Consider the following 19767-nt stretch of genomic DNA (forward strand, 5'->3'; position numbering starts at 1 on the left):
GAAGAAATGATATAATATCAAAATATAATGGAAATTCTAGTTTGTGTCTTAAGTGTTTAACCCACTACTTTATATCAATGTTGTTCTTAAGATTTGACTGTCAAATTAAATTACATAGTGACATTACAGCAGTTTGCATAAATAATACGATTTAAATGAACATAATTTTCTTTAAAATGTTTATTGTTCGCACTTTCAATAGAATTGATCCAGGTGTGTAAATACAGTACAAAGGCTTTGTATAGAATAGTAGATTTTTGTTGTGGCAATGTCTAAGTGTCTTGATAAGTAGGAGGGACTTTGCTGACAGTTCAACATCCTCTCTAAAGATGAACATACGAAAAGCAGATGGTGGCCTTTCATTCTGCATACTGAGAGAAGTTTCACATTTCAATCTAGGAGAAACATCTGACTTGACTCTCAGTTTTTGATCAAAAACTCTGCTTCTTATTTATCATTGCATATTATTTGATAATGAGGAGAGCCTACCATTCTAGACAATGTCCCTTGAAGAAATAAAAGACTTGAAATAAAAGAATCGTCTGCTAGTTAGATACCACCTTGAAATAGAAGTGCATGAAGTTTTGCTAATGAAAAAACAATTAAAAAGAATTACAAAGAAACATATAAACAGATGGCTTCTTCAACAAACAGCTAAACTAACACAAAGTATGCATAATCACTTTCCGATTGTTCTTGCAACTACATTTCGTCTGACATAAGCTGGAAAAGTTTTATATCTAACTTTCTTTTCTCCATCTGATAAGACTGGGACAACAAAATTATACATTTCATTTAAAGTTTTATCTTTAGTGAAATATATTTGGTTGTGTTTACAAGGTCAAAACCTAGTCAATACACACTCATCTGATTTATCTTAAAATGAGACACCTGCGGTCATTAACATTTTAAAATGTTAATCCAATATAAGCAATATTGTTTTTCAATCAAGTAAAAAAGCCTTATACTTATTTAATCGATATGATAAATGAAAAAAAGGTATGCATTGTTGCTCATTTAAATTAAAACACTAGATATCCAGCTTTTAATTGTCGCTTAATTTTTTAATTGTTTGTGATTTTTTGGTCTACTTTTACATATTAAATAAAACCATGTTTTTATAATATAAAATCATTAAAGAAAAGTGAATTTCTGACCAAAAATAAAATAAAATCCACATAACCGTACACAGTTGGGTTATGCACAGTTACAATAGCCAATGAATGGGACTTACTTTGATTGAATTGATATTATAGAGTCAACGGTTATAGGGTAATACTTATTCGGAAAATGTGAAGTTTATCTTTGAGCGACATTGGACAGAATCATTACTGACTACTTTTTAAATGTGTTTGTTATTATAAAAATATTGCATTTTAAAAAACGTATTAAAATGAATATTTGTACACTATCTGTGTTTAGTTCAATTAAGCAATGAATTGTAGAAATTTGCTTTAGAACGTATATGTTTAAATGTTTTGGGACATTATTATACATAAAGGAAACAGAGATGCTAATGATCATGATGATGATGATGATGATGATGATGGTGATGATGAAGATGAAGATGAGGATGATGATGATCATGATGACTAAATGTATTGAGGACACAGTATTAGTATCTGTAAAGAGAAAGCATTCAAAAAGAGGGAGGCCTGCATATATCACGGAGGCCCGGCTTTCACTTTGGTTAAATTGATTCACCTGAAGGTTCTGGTCACATATTTCTTTAACTGTACCTTACATTAGCCAGGCTATAATTCTAGTGTACAAAAGGGACATGTCAGAGTCACACAATTGATGAGAAATGAATAGGGAGTGGGTTTTTGTGGACGTTCTTCAAAGGCACTCCAATTTCACACCATCAAATTAAAGCACCCTTATATTTTAGTTCCAATAGTGTAATTCCTGCTTTCTGGTCTTCAGGCTTTTTTCTTTGACATAGGTATAATTTAGGCAACCTGCAAAATTACATTTTGGAGTTTAATTGATAACAATAATGAAAAGATATATACACATATATGTGTAGTAAAATAAAATGTGTTAAATGATTATTTGACATTTAAATACAGTACATGATTTTGATTTTTACGTGAGTTTTGATGGATTGACTCTTTTTGATCGCTGCTTTGGTTGCAATTAAAACAGCCCCAGTTAAAAATGTAATCTGCTACAATAACGGGTTACCTGTAAAAAATGTAATCAGTAACATTATCTAAGTATCACCTGATTATTTTCCGTGACATGGATTACATTAATATCAAACGCAATGCAAATAAATAGAAAATGAATATCAATACGTTGGCGTATCACGTAAGAAAACTGAACGATATATAACATTAGAAAAGAAGAATAAAACATATTTAGTATCAAGAATGTGTCCTCTAATAATAACAATTACAGTAGATTAAGCTCCCACCCTTTAAAATGTATTGCATCATTAATCCTGCTAGTAATGTTACTGTAAGAGATTACGGTTAAAAAAAGAAATGATATCGCGATTATGTCATCCTAGTCACATCTAATGCGTTACTTCCCAAGTCTGGTCATTTCTGGGTAACATTAGAGTTATATTTGCTATTTATCAGAATTATTTTCTGATGTATATTTTTGTATTCAAATATGTTATCAATGTTGCTACCTGTCCTGCCATCACGACACATCAAATTATGACACTTTTCAGTTTAGTGTGTTGACAAGCATCACTTTTTTTATGGGCATATCCGCATATCCGCATATCCGCATGTCACTCAATATTTACAAAAGATGACATACATGATATGTATGTCAAATAAGCACCATCTCCATCAATGACTTGTGCACATGTCATTGATGGAGATGGTGCTTATTTGAAGGACTCTGACATGCAAGTTTGGAAGAAGAATTGCAATTGACAAAGGTGGGGAGATTTAAGAACCTTTAGCAGGCTTACATTTCCAAATGAAAAGCTAGCATCAATGAACAAAGTGGTGTCAGAATGTTAAAAGAAAATGGAGAATATATGAACAAAGTGAAAATTCGTAAATAACAAAAACTTGTTTTTCCAGAATTGAGATTGGTGCATTACACTTGAGTCAGTTAAAAATGGGTCAGCATTATATAACCAGGAAGCCGACTGCCAACGTCCTGCAGCTTGTTCATGGTGACATCTCATTGCTTGATCGGCTGGCTCCTGCTAGTGTGCGTCTTTATTAGTTTCTATGCACTGCTGGTTTGGGCACCCCAGCAGCAGGAGTGACAGCCCTTATCCCTCCTCTGTGCCCTACCTCATACTAAGCCCTGGATTTGAAGGACAGGCAGCTCAGGACAGAACAACTGCGCCAAAGCAGATTGTAAGCAAAGCTTCAGAGCAAAAGGCCACATTCCTGTGTATCTTTCCTGGACAACAAGTACACAACACTCACTGCCTGAAGAAGACATGTCACAGTTATTGCTTCATCTGCCCTACAGACAGATTGAGCGAAAAAAAGGGCAACAGTCATGAGTAGGAAGCATGAGGAAGAAGATATCTGTTTGTGTGTGAAGTGGATCTATAATTTATCTAGTGACCCAAATCCGCAATCCTTACTTTATAGGCGCCATAGTCATACATAGGCCTATCCTGGATCTCAACAGCAAAATCATTACCAGGCAAAAATGCTGCGTTAATCATCAAATAACAGAATGATAGAAACAAAGTAAAACAAACTGTTGTTATTACCTTTAAATCTGCGGGCTGGATTCTTTTTTCCAGAAGGAAAAGTTTCCTCCCAGGGAGCACCAGGAGGTGCTGTAAAGCAGTTAGCCTTTGATAGCACCGACAAAAACAAACATGGCTGATGAGGGGGGCAGGGCAGCCTGTTAACGTATGGGCTATTCAGGGAATTATTGAAACGTTAATGTTGGAGGCAATAATAGACATTAAAAAAGGTCCCCCTACCTGAGCTCCTACTCGGGCTCAGAGGCACCCTGGTATGACCTCTTCTGAAAAAATGCAGTCATGTTGGAAAATGTAGCACTGATGCTAGCATGGTTGCTAAGAAGCATTCAGAAATGCTAAGCACCCCACAATGCAATATGTGTAACCTATGTAAAGATTCATTTTAGTAAAACAGGCATGCAAACACTGGCAACTCAGCTTTTGAATTCACTGCATACAATGACCTTTTGCACTTTTTTTGTTGACATTTTCAGCTGGTTACCTGTATTTTATTTATATTTTCAAAGCATTTTGGATATAACAAGAGTATTATTCATATTACTTGACACTCTTGTTATGCAGTAACTTCGTTAATAGGATAGATGGAGAAAGGATGGGTTTTGCTGAGAGAGGTCGGATTGATTGACAACAATAAGTGTTGAAGGCTTGTTTCAGAATCCCAGATTAGGCCCATCGGAAAGTGATAAACTAAAAGACGAAGCGAGGCGACCTGGTCCTCCCTCGTCCTCATCAGAAGTGCTAAACCTCACCCTGACTTTGCAACGCTGAGGCTTGTGAGTCACAACTGTGAAGATAAAATGTTATTTAAACCCAATCTGTCACCAAATGGAGTGAAGAAAAAAAATGCTTGCCAAGTGCAACGGTCCAACATCACCTCTTTCGAGACACACTCACACACTCACTCACACACACACACACACACACACACACACACACACACACACACACACACACACACACACACACACACACAAACACAAACCAAACACCACACACACATACACCTCCCTATTGCATGTCATTACACTTGCAATTAATGAAAAGAGAATTCATGGAGTTGACGTTAACACAATCGCTATTAAAGGTCAGGTTAGACATTAAGGAGTAGTGACAGAAGTATCAACATATGAATTAATATGTCACAATTATGATAAATAATTAGTCCCCTAACTGACAGGTTAGTTTAGACAGTAATGAGAAAAACATTGGCAATATTTTCTTGATATCATTTCATACAGTAATGAATAATTTCTCTGCAACCAACATCCTGGCGTCCCTCTTGGGTCTTAGCTGATGCTGCGGAGCGCGACCGGCTTTGCCTTTTAAACAAACTAGAAACGTTGCTAATTTTGACAGCTCACTTCACAAGAACCCAACCCTTAACAAGTCTGCCACCTTCGGCAGCAATACTGAAGATGGTGACAGACAAGGAGCAGTGGCATGATGGTGCCCAGGTGGTGCTGAAATGCATGCTGCCACATGCCCATGAATGTACGTTGCAATCTTCAGGCCAGAAAACTAAACCGTTTCTAACTTATATAAATAAAGATATTGGCAGTAGGGGGAAAAGTCTTCTGAAACTTAAGTAGTGGTACTCTGTACTGACTTTGTTACAAGTCTTGTTTTTAAAATGTTACTCAGCCTGGCAGCCCTGATACCGCATTTATCCCTGTGTTGTAGTTACAAAAAGTTGTTATTGAACATGGTGATTATATAGAATATATGCATGTTATACTGTTTTGAAAACATGGGTTCTTATCCTTTATAATCCGTAAACTAATAGATGGATTTCCAAACTTTTTCCTTTTTTTTAAAGTATTATATTAATAAAACTGTACAAATATCGTAAGGGCAATTTGGGGTTGAATCATAGTCTTATAAGTCTATAACAACATTTCTAAGTATATTATGTATAACTTGAAATAGGAAATGACAAACGATCTAATGCACCTAAACGCACCTCGACACACAGCCGTGCAACTTCAGAAACAAAGCAGTCAAACTTCATATTTTAAAGTCGCACTCACATGTATGTTGTTGCCACAACATTTCACAACGTTTCACCAACCTAAATATGTTGTATTTAGTTGCTGGTGGTTCTACAGTGAAGTTTGTGCTGATGGTAATTTGTTGAAAGCCGCAAACAGCCATCTTTGTCTAAAACATAACGTATCATTTTATGAACTCACCATACAATAATGTGAAAAATAAAAGAGCTGCTATAGCGTGGGTTTGTAGAAGTATAGAGTAGCATGAAAAGTATTTCACCTGGTAAAATATATTTATTCCACAATACAAACAACAAAAATAAAATATATAATGCTCAAAGGAAGTACAAGTGCCTCAACATTTTAATTAAGTACTGCACTTGTGTTATGGATAGAGCGCCAGGTATGTGTGTGGTCATGAAGTCAATGTACTCATCGTGTAAAAAGGCCTCATATATTTTGTATCATAGTTTTGCAAATGTGTTCTGAAATATATGTGCTTTTTTACTCTGTAATAAATGCTGACGGAGGTCAGCATCATTTGGATTATTGTTACAGTTTGTGTCTTTGTATGAAGCAATTCAGGCTAAGGGGATTTCTCTTTTTTACAAAAGGGTTATTATAGATGGCAGAGTCCTTGGATTCCTTCCTTTTAACATTATATAAGAGAAACTATTCAGCGGTGTTGAGCTCTAAAACCTGCTCAGTTGGTTTGACTTTGTCTTTGTGAAGGTCAAGTGATTCTGTTGAATTACTTTACGTCAGTTTGTTTAAATCAGCATGTCTGCGGTATAATAGAAGAGACTAACCTAAGTACACTCTGGATATATCATCCAGGCATATGAATTCAAACTGCTGAGTGAAGCGATATTTGCAACCTTGGGCCACATTAAGAACCAAATCAACATGGCTTCTGCGCTTGAAAGAAGAATAATAATCTAAAAGAAAAATTCTATATTGGCAAAATGAAATTGGCAAAGAAAGCAGGGTGTGCACGTGGCAGTGAGCTATAAAGACATCTGCTGATTACACAGTTTGGGGAGGCCTGGTATAGAGGAGCCTGGCAGTGAAACGTGTAAGGAGATTGGGACCACACGATGACTGCTGAAAGAACACAGCACTCGGACCCTCACAGCCAGTCACTCTGAGCATGAATCCATAAAGACGTGAAGCGGAAAGTTGCCTTCACTCTGTTTTACACACAAGAGAACCTGGACTGCAGGGTGGCCCCCGAAATCCAGTCATATTGTTTGGGCATACTGCTCGGCAGGCACACCAGATATTCAACACAGGCTTTCCCACTGCTACTGTGTAGTGTTCCTATACTAGAAAAAAAACTCTATTTTGATGGGGCAGTTCTGAACATGCTCTCTGCATACGTCAAATGTGCCTCCCCAACATGGTGGTAAATTGGTGTCTGTCTGGGCTGACAGGGACGTGCCTGCAGACAGGTCTGCCTACTCACATGCCTGTGTGACGTTGTGTCGGCGCTCTGTGTGGCAGGTGGAGAGAGAAACCTGCTTCAGGTGGGCCGTGTGCTGAAGCATGGCTCCCCGGGGAGACCCGCCATGGTGCCATTCTGTAAATGTCTTCCAGAAAATGACGAAAGAGCACCAACTTCCAGAGCCTTCTACCTAACAGGGCCAGATCACTGGGCATAAACAACGCCCGCGCACTTCTGCACACTCCTTTTAGATTTCATGCTGAATCAGCATTGTCACCTATGTAGTCATTCTAGTCAACCTCATCATGCAATCATAAGCCTCATAAAGCTGACTTGGAAGTAAGTAAACAAGAAAACATTTAGTTCAGAAGTTGACAACATGTTTAACTAAAAAAACTAAAACCCTGGTGCATTAATCAAAGGTAGGCTATGGTTCAGGATTAACTCAAAATTAAAACTGGTTTCTCTCCTTTATCCGGTGTATCATTGCTGACATCCTCGTGGATTCATCTTCTTATTACAGACACATGCATTTCCTAACATTCGGTCTATATGCTGTAAAATGTATTATCTCTTCGATTTACACACGGCATCTATTGCACGTCTGTCCGTCCTGGGAGAGGGATCCCTCCTCTGTTGCTCTCCCTGAGGTTTCTCCCATTTTCCCCTTTAAACTGTGGGTTTTTCTCTGGAAGTTTTTCCTTGTACGATGTGAGGGTCTAAGAATAGAGGGTGTCGTTTTTCTCATACTGATATTCTGAACAATCTGTGCTGTTCTATTTGCTGTAAAGTGTCTCTACTGTAGGCTATTTTTATTATATGTACAGCACTTTGGCTCGATCAAAAATCGTTTATAAATGTGCTATATAAATAAAACTTGATTTGATATGATTTGATTGCTGCAGCTGCATCTGAGAAAAATGTTCATACATTTTTTTTTGGCTATGTCTCTCTGGATAATTACACACATTCGACATAGAGATTGAGAGAAGCAACAGATGGACAAGAGAGAGTCAACCATCCAGGCTTTTATCTTTTATCACACGTCGATAAATAATGGCTGGAACAACCTTTCCTCAGTGGGCCTCAGGTACTTTTGTTGGAGATCAGTGTTATTTTTAGGATACAGCTTGTAACTGCACATTTAAGATTTTATTTGTATATCAGATAACCAGATGAAAATAGTGTTACTGTCTCTAAATTGTAGTTTATCTCTAGATTAAGCATCACATACGCCCAACACATATTGTGGTGCCGTGTTTACATTGAGCTTATATTTCAACTGGACATCTGAGGGCATCTGGTTCTACCTCAGCTGAGCCATATGTGTCTCTCTGATCATGTTTAGCCGATGCGTCCTAGGTGTATTTTCTCTACGCCTCCTCTCTTCTCCTGACCTTTCACCCAGGCTCTCTCTTTTGCTTTGTTGTGCAGGTCAGAGTCCATGCACCCACGCCTACACAGCAGCATGGCCGCAGTTTGGTATGCAGATACACAGACGCAGGTAAGTCTGTTCCAGGTGCTCCCCACAGTGATCATGACCCATTCTTATTCACTTTGCAGCTCTCAGGTCAGGTCGAGGGCCCAGCAGGCTCCCAGCACAGGTCACAAAGGGCCTCAACAACCCAGAGATGAGACTCCAGACTGGCATGAAGAGGAGTGTTTGATGTGGCCCTGAGCTGGACTGTGTTACCATGTTGCTATGCGTTTAATTAGCTCCAGCAGCTGCTACTTCCTGGTTGACAGGGCCTGGCACACTCCGCTGTCTCTGTAATCTCTTACAGGTGACTGTCAGTTGCATGTCAGCTCGCTGTATAGTATAGTGACAGGCGGAGTGTTCTTCTTTAAATCAGGTGTTAGAGCTTTAGAAAGCAACACCGCTGTTTACCAAGCTAATTAACTGTGAAGTGACTGTAGACAAGATGTGAATGAAAAAAGAAAATCACTCACACTGCTATAATGACCACAGCATGTTTCCAAATATGTTATGCAAATATATCTCTAAGCACCAATTCCTTGCCCATTATTTTTTTCTTTACAACTTTTGTGTCTGTTTTCTGAGGATGCAATCATGATTAAGAGACTACAAAGTTCTCCTGGTGACAGTAAAAGTGCCACTCTGCATTCTTTATCTGGATTTCCAGCTTGCGCAAAGACATCTTAACCGCTGGAAATTGCCCTCTGAGGACTGACAGCTAGAAATTGATCTCAGATTAGATGAGCGCACCTCGTTCCCTGCTCTCCTTTGTCACTCCCAAGTTGGTGGATCTTTCCTTAAAACTCCACTAGAGATGAGAAAAGGGAAACTTCGCAGCTGGCTTTGGCATACTAATACCCTGGACTCATTAAATTAATGGGGGCCAGATTCCCCCCGACTGAATGTGCACTGATGCCCTTTGAGTTTGCCGGGGCTAGAGGGTGTGCAGCACTTTGAAAGCCCTGACCGGCATATTGAACATGTTTTAATAGAACCCTTTTGAGACTCCTGGTAGGATACACAGTAACTCTTTGCCTTTAAGTTCCCGCACCTCTCTGTGTGATCTTGTCAGATAGCCACTCTATCCTTGGATTCAGGCCTGAAGAGGGGGAAGGGACATTGCACGTTAAATGAGGCCAGAGGTGCCCATATCTCAGCAGAAGCCATTCTTTCCTGGAGATGTGAATCTTTGAGACATGGTGCTGAGCAAGCTTTGATGTAGGAAGGTGCTCGGCGTAAGACTGGAACAGGAGGCTTACAGGCCGACATTCAGTGGGATTCCCTCCTGGCCCCTCATTGGTCAGTCGTCCATACAGTGTTGATTTAATCACTCTATTCTGCTATTCACCTAGACACTAAGGCTGCACTATAAAATAGATTCAGTCCCACATATGGCTATTAAGAATGTCATTGCCCATTTCATGTGAAGACACCACTGTGAATCACTCTATAATGTAAGCGAGCCGCAGGAATGGAGAGGGTCCAGTAAAAGGCTTTCATTGCCAAGGGTGGCAAAAGCTGAATTTGAAGGTGTACAGGGCAAAGAAAAAGGTATTGTTTTTGATGTCAATATATTGAAATAATAATAAATAATGGGCAGAATAGAATATTAATGTATGAATTTAGCATATTTGCCCAAGAGCAAAAAAGATGAATTGATAAGAAAAGAAAGCTGGTTGATTTGCATGACAAAAAGTCCCTTTAGAGTACTAATACCTCATTTATTACCAGTATCTCAAGTGATATATTTTCAGATAGGGAAAATGTATCGCAAATGAAATTAAGATATTAAGCTGCAGATTTTTCTTAGCTTAAAGTATTTTTCTTTTTATATTGTTGTTTGGTAACAGCAGGCTAAAAGCATGTATCTTTCTCTGCCCCGAGCTGAGAGGACATCGTGATATAATGATAATCTTGCTTTCAGTTCTGCTCTGTCATCTCGACTACAAGCTCTGGAACGCCATGAAACAGGAAAACATCGCCAACAATGATGAGATTATACACAGTCAGGAATGAGCTAGTAGGACTCGTCCCGGCGGGCTGACATACCCATTAAACCCAGCTAAATAAGACGAGTGAATACTGACAGGAAGATGCAGCGTTTGAGCCAGACAATGAGGCTCTAGCTGTTGAATGGAGTGAATAAACAGAAATCCAGTCGAGCTAAAAATGGCTGACTCAGGTGCGCAGCAGAGCGAGCATCACGTTTTTCGATTAGCCTACAATGCTTTGTCTCTCTCTCCCTCTGCCTCTTGATTTTAGCCTTTGCATGTGACAAAACAGCATCATATACCTCTTACAGAAACCCATGTTGGGCAGTCATTTAATTTTCATAGCTAGCTTTGACAGTAATGATTTCATGAAGCCTTTGATTTTAGCTCGATCACCATGGCTGCAACATCGCTGGATATCACACCTCATTAATGATTCCATACGCAGAGAGAATGCACCGCTGTAGCTAATACTTACATGTCTCCCACTCTAAAGTGTGGCAGTAATTTATTCTCGCCCCGGTGCTCATCATCCTGATGCAACTCACACAGTGACATGAATCCATCTCTGTGGTACCTGGCAACAAAGCAGGAGGAGGGGTAAAGGGAGGGGGATCACGTATTTTTGGTATCACAACCAGCGGAGAAAGGAACCGTTACTAGGCAGGTTAAGAACCTCCTTAATGCAATATAACCACCACTAGAACATCCTGTTCAAACTAAAACCAGAGAAAGGAGGTACAAAACATTCACTGCCTGAGATGTGATCCAATATAAGCTATCTTCGTCTGCCAAAACTTTCTCAGAGTATGGCTCAAGCACTTCAAAGTTAAGTATTATATAGAGGGTACGATTCATTTGGCAGCTCATATTGTCCAGCTTCAAAAACCTAAAGCTAGCCAGAGACACACTGTGGGCTGTTTTCAGCTTCAGAGAAGAGAAAGAATTTGGCTTGAGCTTAGGCCGCCCATCCCCATCCAGAGATGGGCTCTTTTTCATCTTATCGTAGTCTTAGCGCATTGGTGTGGTGACTATGTGCTTCACAGGTGGGAGTCTGCCTCTGTCAAATAAGCCAGTTCACTAAGGACGGGATTTGCCGCTGTTATTTTTCTATTAGGGAAGAATTATGCTAAGCCTTTAGAGGCCATCTTTGTGTTGCTATGGCAGCCCATATTTCCTACCGGGTTGAGACCTTGAATGACTACAGTGCAAAGCCAAGTAGCCCCCAAACCCTTTGAGGATTAGAACCAGGGTCTCATAGTTATGCAAAACACCTCTGATATGATTGAACCTTGAATAGTTGAATGACAAAGTTTATTGAGATTGCCTCTCTTTTCAACTGATTATTGTCATTTGATTATTCCCAATCATTTGGCATGGCTTCAAATGCAGCTTTTCCAATGGCTATTGTTTAGGACAACACTAAGAGCTTTTTCTCCCAAAATGTTCACAAAGCTCATATCTCTGGCTATTATATCAGCAAAAACAAGAATGCCATGATTCATGGTGGCAGAAATGTAATGCATTCATCTCAAACTGAATTACAGTCTAACACATTTTTATGTATTAGAGGAATGCAACTATTGTTTTTTATTGTTTGTTTCAAACAAAGTTTTAGATTCTTTAAAACGTACCTTAACAGTTATATAAGCAAAGGCTTCATTGAGTTTGTTTTGTCTCCAAAGCCTAAAGCCGCTATAAATCTTATAAACAAAGAAAAGCAGCAACAACTCAAATATAGACATCTGACAGCAGGGAATGTTTTTTTGCCAACTTCAACAACTAGATGATTAAAATGTTCAATTGTATGTAAATCGACATCTGATCTCTGCCTCACTAATTGAAGTAAATCAATAAGTTCATAACAAATGTGCTGCTCATTCTAATTATGTTAATATTCAGTGTTAGCCACATTTGAGTATTGCTATCCCTGGATTTAGAGATAAGCCTTTATTATTCACAGCTGATTGGGAATTTCCTTCCTATAGCTCCCACAATGCTTTTCAGTTTGCTAACTGATGTTTTCTGAGTGGTTGTAACCATGACACATTTTTTTTGCTGATGAAAGCAATTTCACAAACCACAGGTCAAATTTCATGTGCAGCCAAATCAATAGAAATAGTTTTTCCTTTTTGGATTTTGTCATAACGTTCCCAACTGCTTTGAGACCAGCCATCAAAGCCTCAACTCTATTCGCAGACATGTATAGACAGCTACTCAAAGCTGAGACGGAGATGAGGCTTTGAAAGTATGAGATTGACACTATTGTGGTCACAATGCAACAGGAAACTACTTTGAAGAGGAAAGTGCTTTGAGTATCGGATTTCACTTTAGAATTTGTGGCTGAAGACGAGCTCAAGTATATTAGATGTGTTGAATTGGCGTACATTAAACAACAAAACCAGACATGAGCACCATACGCCCCTTCTGTGAGTCTGGCCAAACACAAACCTGGGAAGGTCAAACGTTTTGAAACCACAGATAAATATGACACAGTTTTTGTTCAATCTGAAATGTACTTCAATCTGTCTCTTACAGGCTTGTGATGCAAAAAAAGTTGACAATATGCACAAGCCGTACTTTTTTCACTTCACAAAATAAAGTGACGCTATCAGATCCATGTCTGGTTGGCAGTTTGGGAATTGATCAGTCTCAATCCCAAGCTGCATCCTTGTCAACTGGCAGGTCTGCTGAAGATGACACCTTTTCTGACAGTGCCTTGTCAATGACTGCGCTTGAGTGAAATCCCCAGCCATGATGTTTGCTCACTGCCAAAATGATATCTATCATCTTATTTTTCACAAATTCGTCACACCCGTCTCTCAATCTAATTGGTCTTTGAGGTTCCTGTAAGACAAAGACTGCTAATCTTAGGGTTTGTGTTTGAACACCACTTGCCATTGAATACTTCTCAAGTCTTTGAGAGCTTGTGTTCAGCGAAGTTTTGAGAAACATGACAGTCACATTTTAGGTACTCTGATGTCACACAGTCTTTTTGGCTTAAAAGTTCACTCAAAAGGAGGTTTGGTCTACTTTGATGTGGGGTCTCTAGTGATGTGATTTTAGAATGCAATGTGCCTCTGCTGTTCTCTGTCACCCACTCCTGCTAAGAGTGACATGGGAGCTGCCAGAGCTGAGACTCTGCCTTTTATTCCCGGTGACTGGAAATTAAATACTTGGGAAAGGTACATTCTGGCAGCACATGCGAGCAGAATGTTAAAACGTCTGCCAGTACTTTCTCGAGAAAGCATATACTCTAAAGTCTAGTTGTGTTACATGTTTTTGTTTAAAGGAAGAAATAGATTGTATTTTTTATAAATGTTAGGAGCATCTACTTCCTCAAATAGCATGCAAAACAAAGATGTCAAGCAACTATTACTACTGCATCTGATTAATTTACATCCAAGCTCACATGCTCCCGTGTTGAAGAGAAGAAATCCATGAATAGACATGCTGGGAGGTTTATGTATTACTATTCATTTAAACCCCCCCCCCTGAAAAAACAACACCGTACAAATAATTTCCTGCTCGTTATGCAACCTTTTCCTTTTTAAGTAGATATTGTGAAGTTGCTGTTCTGTGAGGGGTAAAACGCTCCGTGATAAAGATCTAGTAATCTTGTTTTATGCTTATGACGGTGAGAGGAGATCCTCCGCCCCCCCGCGAGGCGCCGCTCACCTGAAGAAGCACCCGGAGCTCCACATGACTCCTGCCTGCTCACATCTCCGTGTCTTGAGAATTGGGATTTAGCGAGGATTAAAGCAGAATATTTCAATTTAGCGGAGGAATTTACCTGACAGTGCCAAAGTAATTACCCCTTCTGAAAAATGATGGGCACGGTAAAACGGTAAATCTAGAATTGTAATACAAGTAATCAAACACAAAGTCGCACAGCCACAAATCTTGTTTTATTGCCTAAATAGTCAATAGGAGATTGAATTGAGAAAATTAACAAAAGAGTGCTGTGTTCAGGGTAAAATGCAAAATACTGATTGAGTGTGAACTCTTCAAATAGGAGAGGAGCTCTTTTTGGATGTAGGCTAACTTAATACGAAATATAAGAATATTTGTGATGCGTTTAGGGAAACTACAATGAATGCAAAATAAATATATTTGATATGTATTTATAATCGCAGAAAAATTGAATGATTCATTGCTTGGTGTTCATTTTTGCGTGAATGAATCATACACATTATGTATAGCCTATCTGTTAAATATGCCCACGTACAACTCAACGACCACAGAAAAAAATCTAAAGATTAAATTTAAATATTTATGACTATTATTTACTTAAAATGTGAACATATGCAGGATAATTATTAATGTAGTTTTAGATCATATATGCACTCATAAAGGTGGAGAAAAAAAACTAAGGCCAAACACATTTTGCATAAAATAAAGATTAATAACTATTATGGGCTGTACGCTTTAAAGAGTTCGCGTTTTAAGGGCGGATCTAGAGTTGTGTTGCAGAGGTCTTGGTACAAGTTGATGCTTTACGCATGAACGCTGATTTATAACAAAGCAAAAACAAAGTGCCCCTTATATTCAAGTTCTAGTGTATCCCGATGCTTTATGTTGGTGCTGCTTTTGTTCGCCTGTCTGATGGCTTCAGGTGCTGCACCGAGAAAAAAAGGGCCTGGTCAATAATTTGGTAGTCATGCCAATAATGTCTGTCACTGTGCAGTCTTGTTAAGTACAAATACTCTTAAGTATGATTAACAGTCTAATACATACTGATGTAGACTTTGTACAGTTCATGAAGTAGATTTGTCCAATCTTTCTGACATAAATTCCTCACTAAAATCTGAAATATAAATTGTTTATTTTAGGAAGTAACTTCATTGCACGGGTGCGATCACTGGAAAATAAGCAATAAGTGAAAGAGGCTGACGCCCCCTTTAAATTAAATCCTGTTGAGGCTCTCTCTGTTTAATACCACGTTATCTGCTTTGATTGCAGATTGGATTTTGCCTTTCATCCATGTAGAAGAGAGAGATAAAATAGTACATCTGTCCAGTCTGAAATTCAAGGAAGACGAGACAGAGGCCCTATGTGGGTATATCCCATGTAAACAGGGGCCTGTGCATTGTGTAAATTAGGTGGATTAGCCCCTGCTTTTGTTGGACGTGGTGTGTACACACGGACACTCCTAAAGCCATTTTGGCCCTCACAACTTTAAGGAAGTCTTACATAGCCAAATCTTCAGCCGGAGATGATCTGAAGGGAGACTTCTTTTGAAGTCACTCAGCATTCCTCTGTGTTAGTTCAGGTTTTGTTTGGCGAAATGCAAAAACATTTAAATCAGTCGGAGCCTCCTGTGCAAAGAAGAATAGGAAAAAAACGTCCTTCTTATTACAATAAACCCGGGATTAGTTAAAAAAACTACTGAACCGCAGACTGTGATGGAGACATTTAATTATCGAATCAAAAATAATCAACAGATGCCAGCATGATTGATTTGAGTGACATGGCGTTTAGGAAATGTGGCAATGTTCAATCTTACACAGCACAAATATAGTGCCAACGCCAAACCAACGCGTGTGCGTGTGAGTGCACGCATGCTGTATTATAAGGTGTAAATATAAACATTTGCGCATATCTCTTAATAATTCCTATTTGAACCAATTACGCCAGATAATTTTAGCGGCTTGTGTATTAGCCGTGGCTTATTAAAACGTCCCCACAACGTCTATCTTTAGGCTATATCAATCATCCCAACATGATTCACCGAAATCATTTAAAAGAGGATGTGTGATGCTCATGCTAGCCCTTATCTCTGGCAGGTGGGTCTGAAGGGATTTTTTTTAAATAGTGTTTTAAGATTATTTTGTATTATTATTTGGTGCACATTTGTGCAGATCGAAGAAAAGGCAACATCGTATTTTTCATTAACCTGTGTCTGTTTAATTACCCTCTCCCCTTTCTGCTGCCTTGTTGCTATGGGTATGCAACAGATATCTGCGAAGAAAGAGGAAACTGTATTACATCGGGCACCAATTGATGTAATTGCCCTGCATATAACAACCTATCGTTTTAGTTGCTAAAATAAAGCTGATTGGAAAACAGCCTTAATAAAGACGTTTTAATGACAAGCTGAGTTACACATATGAATCAGAAGGCCTTTAGGCCCAGAGTCCGGACGGGGTTTTCATCAGAATTCATCCACCTGTAGCCTCGAGTCTTTTCTTCAGTTTGCCTTCGCGAAAATGTAAAAATTAAAACTTTTTTCATGTGTAAGTGTTTTTTGTGTTTCTTCTGTCAACTATTTCGTTTAAGTTGTTTAGAATTTGTTAGGCTTATAATTTTCTGCATGTTATTTGAACTGGGCTGCTGCTTTATTTCGTTATGACTAATAACATGTTTATTAAATAACATAAAGGGTAGAACAATGTATTCAGACGCTCAAAAGTGTAATTAAAATGTGTTAAATATGTTCTTGTGTAATTTTTTCCCCACTCAACCATTATTACAGAGGGAGAAACTAATTTATGTTAATTATAATTACTTTATTCAAACTGTTGTTGCCATATGTCAATTTAGAAATCATCCTTTTCAATGACAGATAATTGTCCAAGGAGTAAACTATTAATATATTAAAATCATAATTAGGCTATGATAAAAACTAATATTTAGCAGCTACTGCTCTTCTGGAAAGGTTTTAGATTTTGAATCACCAAAACATTGTCGTGTTATAAATACATTTTATTTTAGACTTCAGATCGCATGGAATGATTTTGCGTTGTTGCGTCTTTTTGTTTGAGAGTTGGCGCATTGACTTCGAAAGAGGGGATTCAACACTGAAAACTTCTCCAATGGGCAGATAATTTTAGCGGGTCATCTCAGTTCCTGATACTTTTCAAATGAGTTCAAATATGACGCTCCTCATCACATTAGCTTGTTTTGAACTGAGTAGAGAGTGAATTGTTCAAATAATCCCTTCGCTGCATTATTCGATTTGTTTCAGAAGGAATTCATCTTTACACTTAAATGTGTCGAGTTAGTTGAATAATAAGAATATTGCATTTAGTTTCTGAAATTAGGAAAACAGTTTTTTAAACTGAATCCATGTTTATGAAGTTGGTTATCCATGTTTAACAGGTATAAAAAAGTAAATACCCCCCCCCCCCCACCCCTTTCATGTAGGAAGTCTTAATTAAATAACGTTTCCTTTGTGTTTTGTGAAAGGGAGAATGTCTCACCGTCTGCTCCACTGAGATATATATCCTCCTGTCCAACAATCAGAGGGGAATCATATTAATTCAACCAATGCTGCAAAGTACAATGCAGCATACTGTAAGTCACTGCTAAAAAAAAAAGAAGGTGTATCTTTACATGATGAATTGTAACTTCATGCAAAAAGTAACATTTCAATCTGAGAACATTTTTTGATTTCATCCCATCAGGACCCAAATAAATGTCCATGTCCATCCCCCTGTGAACATGGGATAAGGAGAAGGTAAATTAAACAGACTATTATAGAAAAACTATTTCCTGCCTTCCATCTGACACTCATGAGGAAGATAAGATGTTGTAATGAGCTTTAGAGAGTATTAACATTGTAAATGACACAGATGTATTGAAAGCTGTGGTAAATGCAGGGGAAGCTTTACGACAGGGGACAATGATACTTTGGAGTATTCTAGTGTGTAATAAACCATTAGATTGAACCAGACCAGCTAATTTGCTGCTTTGCATCTTAATGGATTATTTATTTAAAGACAGGGTCATTAAATTCATTAGTGTGGCGACTGCAACTACATGTCTAATTTTACAGTATATAGTATGTCTATGGAGTTAATTGTGCCTAATTGTGTGTGTCCTGGAATGTTTGCTCTCATCATAGTTGTCTTTTTGTCTTTGCCTTCATGTGCCCATGTGCCAATGTAAGTGTGTGCCCATATGTGGGTGTATGAGTGTTCCACTGTTACTCTGTGCCTGTGTGTGTGCCCATGTGTGTTGTATGCAGCCTATTAGTGGAGTTTAACCCCTGTGTTCAGGGAGTCACATCCCCTCAACACACCAGGCTCCATTCTTACTGCAGCACGTTAACATTTTACTCTCTTCCCTCCCCAGCCACCCCCTTCACTTTTGTCCTAAGAGGGCAATTAAGGAAACAAACGTTTTCCCCAAGATAAGCTGGCTGCCAGCTTTGCATACTAATGCAATGCCAAGTGGTTACAAATAGTGAGTGCTCTAATTACCACCACTGTTTTCAATCAGAAATTGCTCAATTTCCCAGGATGAGGTCTCCATGGCTGGAGAAAAAAAGCACAACCTGACAGAGGCAAGAGACAATCATCTCTACGTGGAGTGTTGCTGATTTTGTGTGTGTGCTCATGTGCCTGTGTGTGTGCACGTGTGTTGGTGCAAATAAACTCATCTGCTTGTGTGTGTGTAGACCCCGTCGCGACCCTCTCTATCACTGCTGCCCTTGACAACTCAGGAAATGGATCCTGTCAGCCTCCACAGCATTTAGCACCACAATTATCCCCTTTTCACAGCCAGGCTGCATTAATGTAAACCACACCAGGCAGTAGTTGCCACTCAGTGATGAGCACGATGTGGTGCACTATCTCAGGGTGAGCAATTTGGTGCAATTTTGCTACTGTGTGATCATCAGTGCAAATCAGGCCCTGCTCATTTATTAAGCAATTTCTGTTGGGGAAAATTAGAAGGCAAGCTCTTTTAATTTGGCAGGAAAATGTAATATCTCTAAAAGCAACAATAAAGTATAATGTGTCTGACATCAAACAAAAAAAGGGATAGAGAAGAGAGTTTAGCTCGCACCCACCCATAAGGGAGGTGCGTACCAATTACGGGAAGAATAGCCATCGTCATGCAGCCACCAGGAGACGGGGGCAGCACAGACTAAATTGACAAGGACTCACTCCCTGGGTGTGAGAATGAGTCACTCCATAGGATGCCCACACAGGACCCATCCGTTGGCCTTAGTTGACCTTTAGCTCTGATGGTGCTTAATGGTGGGCTGGCCCTCGATCAATGCACCGGGAGATGGGGCTCCGCATCCCTGCCCTTTCACCGAGCCAGGAAGGGACGGATGCTTCCAGAAGCCACGCCGCTAAGCCATCGACCCTGCCACCTTCCCATCCTGTGGGTGACAGCTGCAGTGCCAATCGGCCTAGGGATGCCACGCTGCCCTGCCA

The sequence above is a fragment of the Gymnodraco acuticeps genome, unplaced genomic scaffold (assembly GCF_902827175.1).
Source record: "Gymnodraco acuticeps unplaced genomic scaffold, fGymAcu1.1, whole genome shotgun sequence".
Classification (NCBI taxonomy): Eukaryota; Metazoa; Chordata; class Actinopteri; order Perciformes; family Bathydraconidae; genus Gymnodraco; species Gymnodraco acuticeps.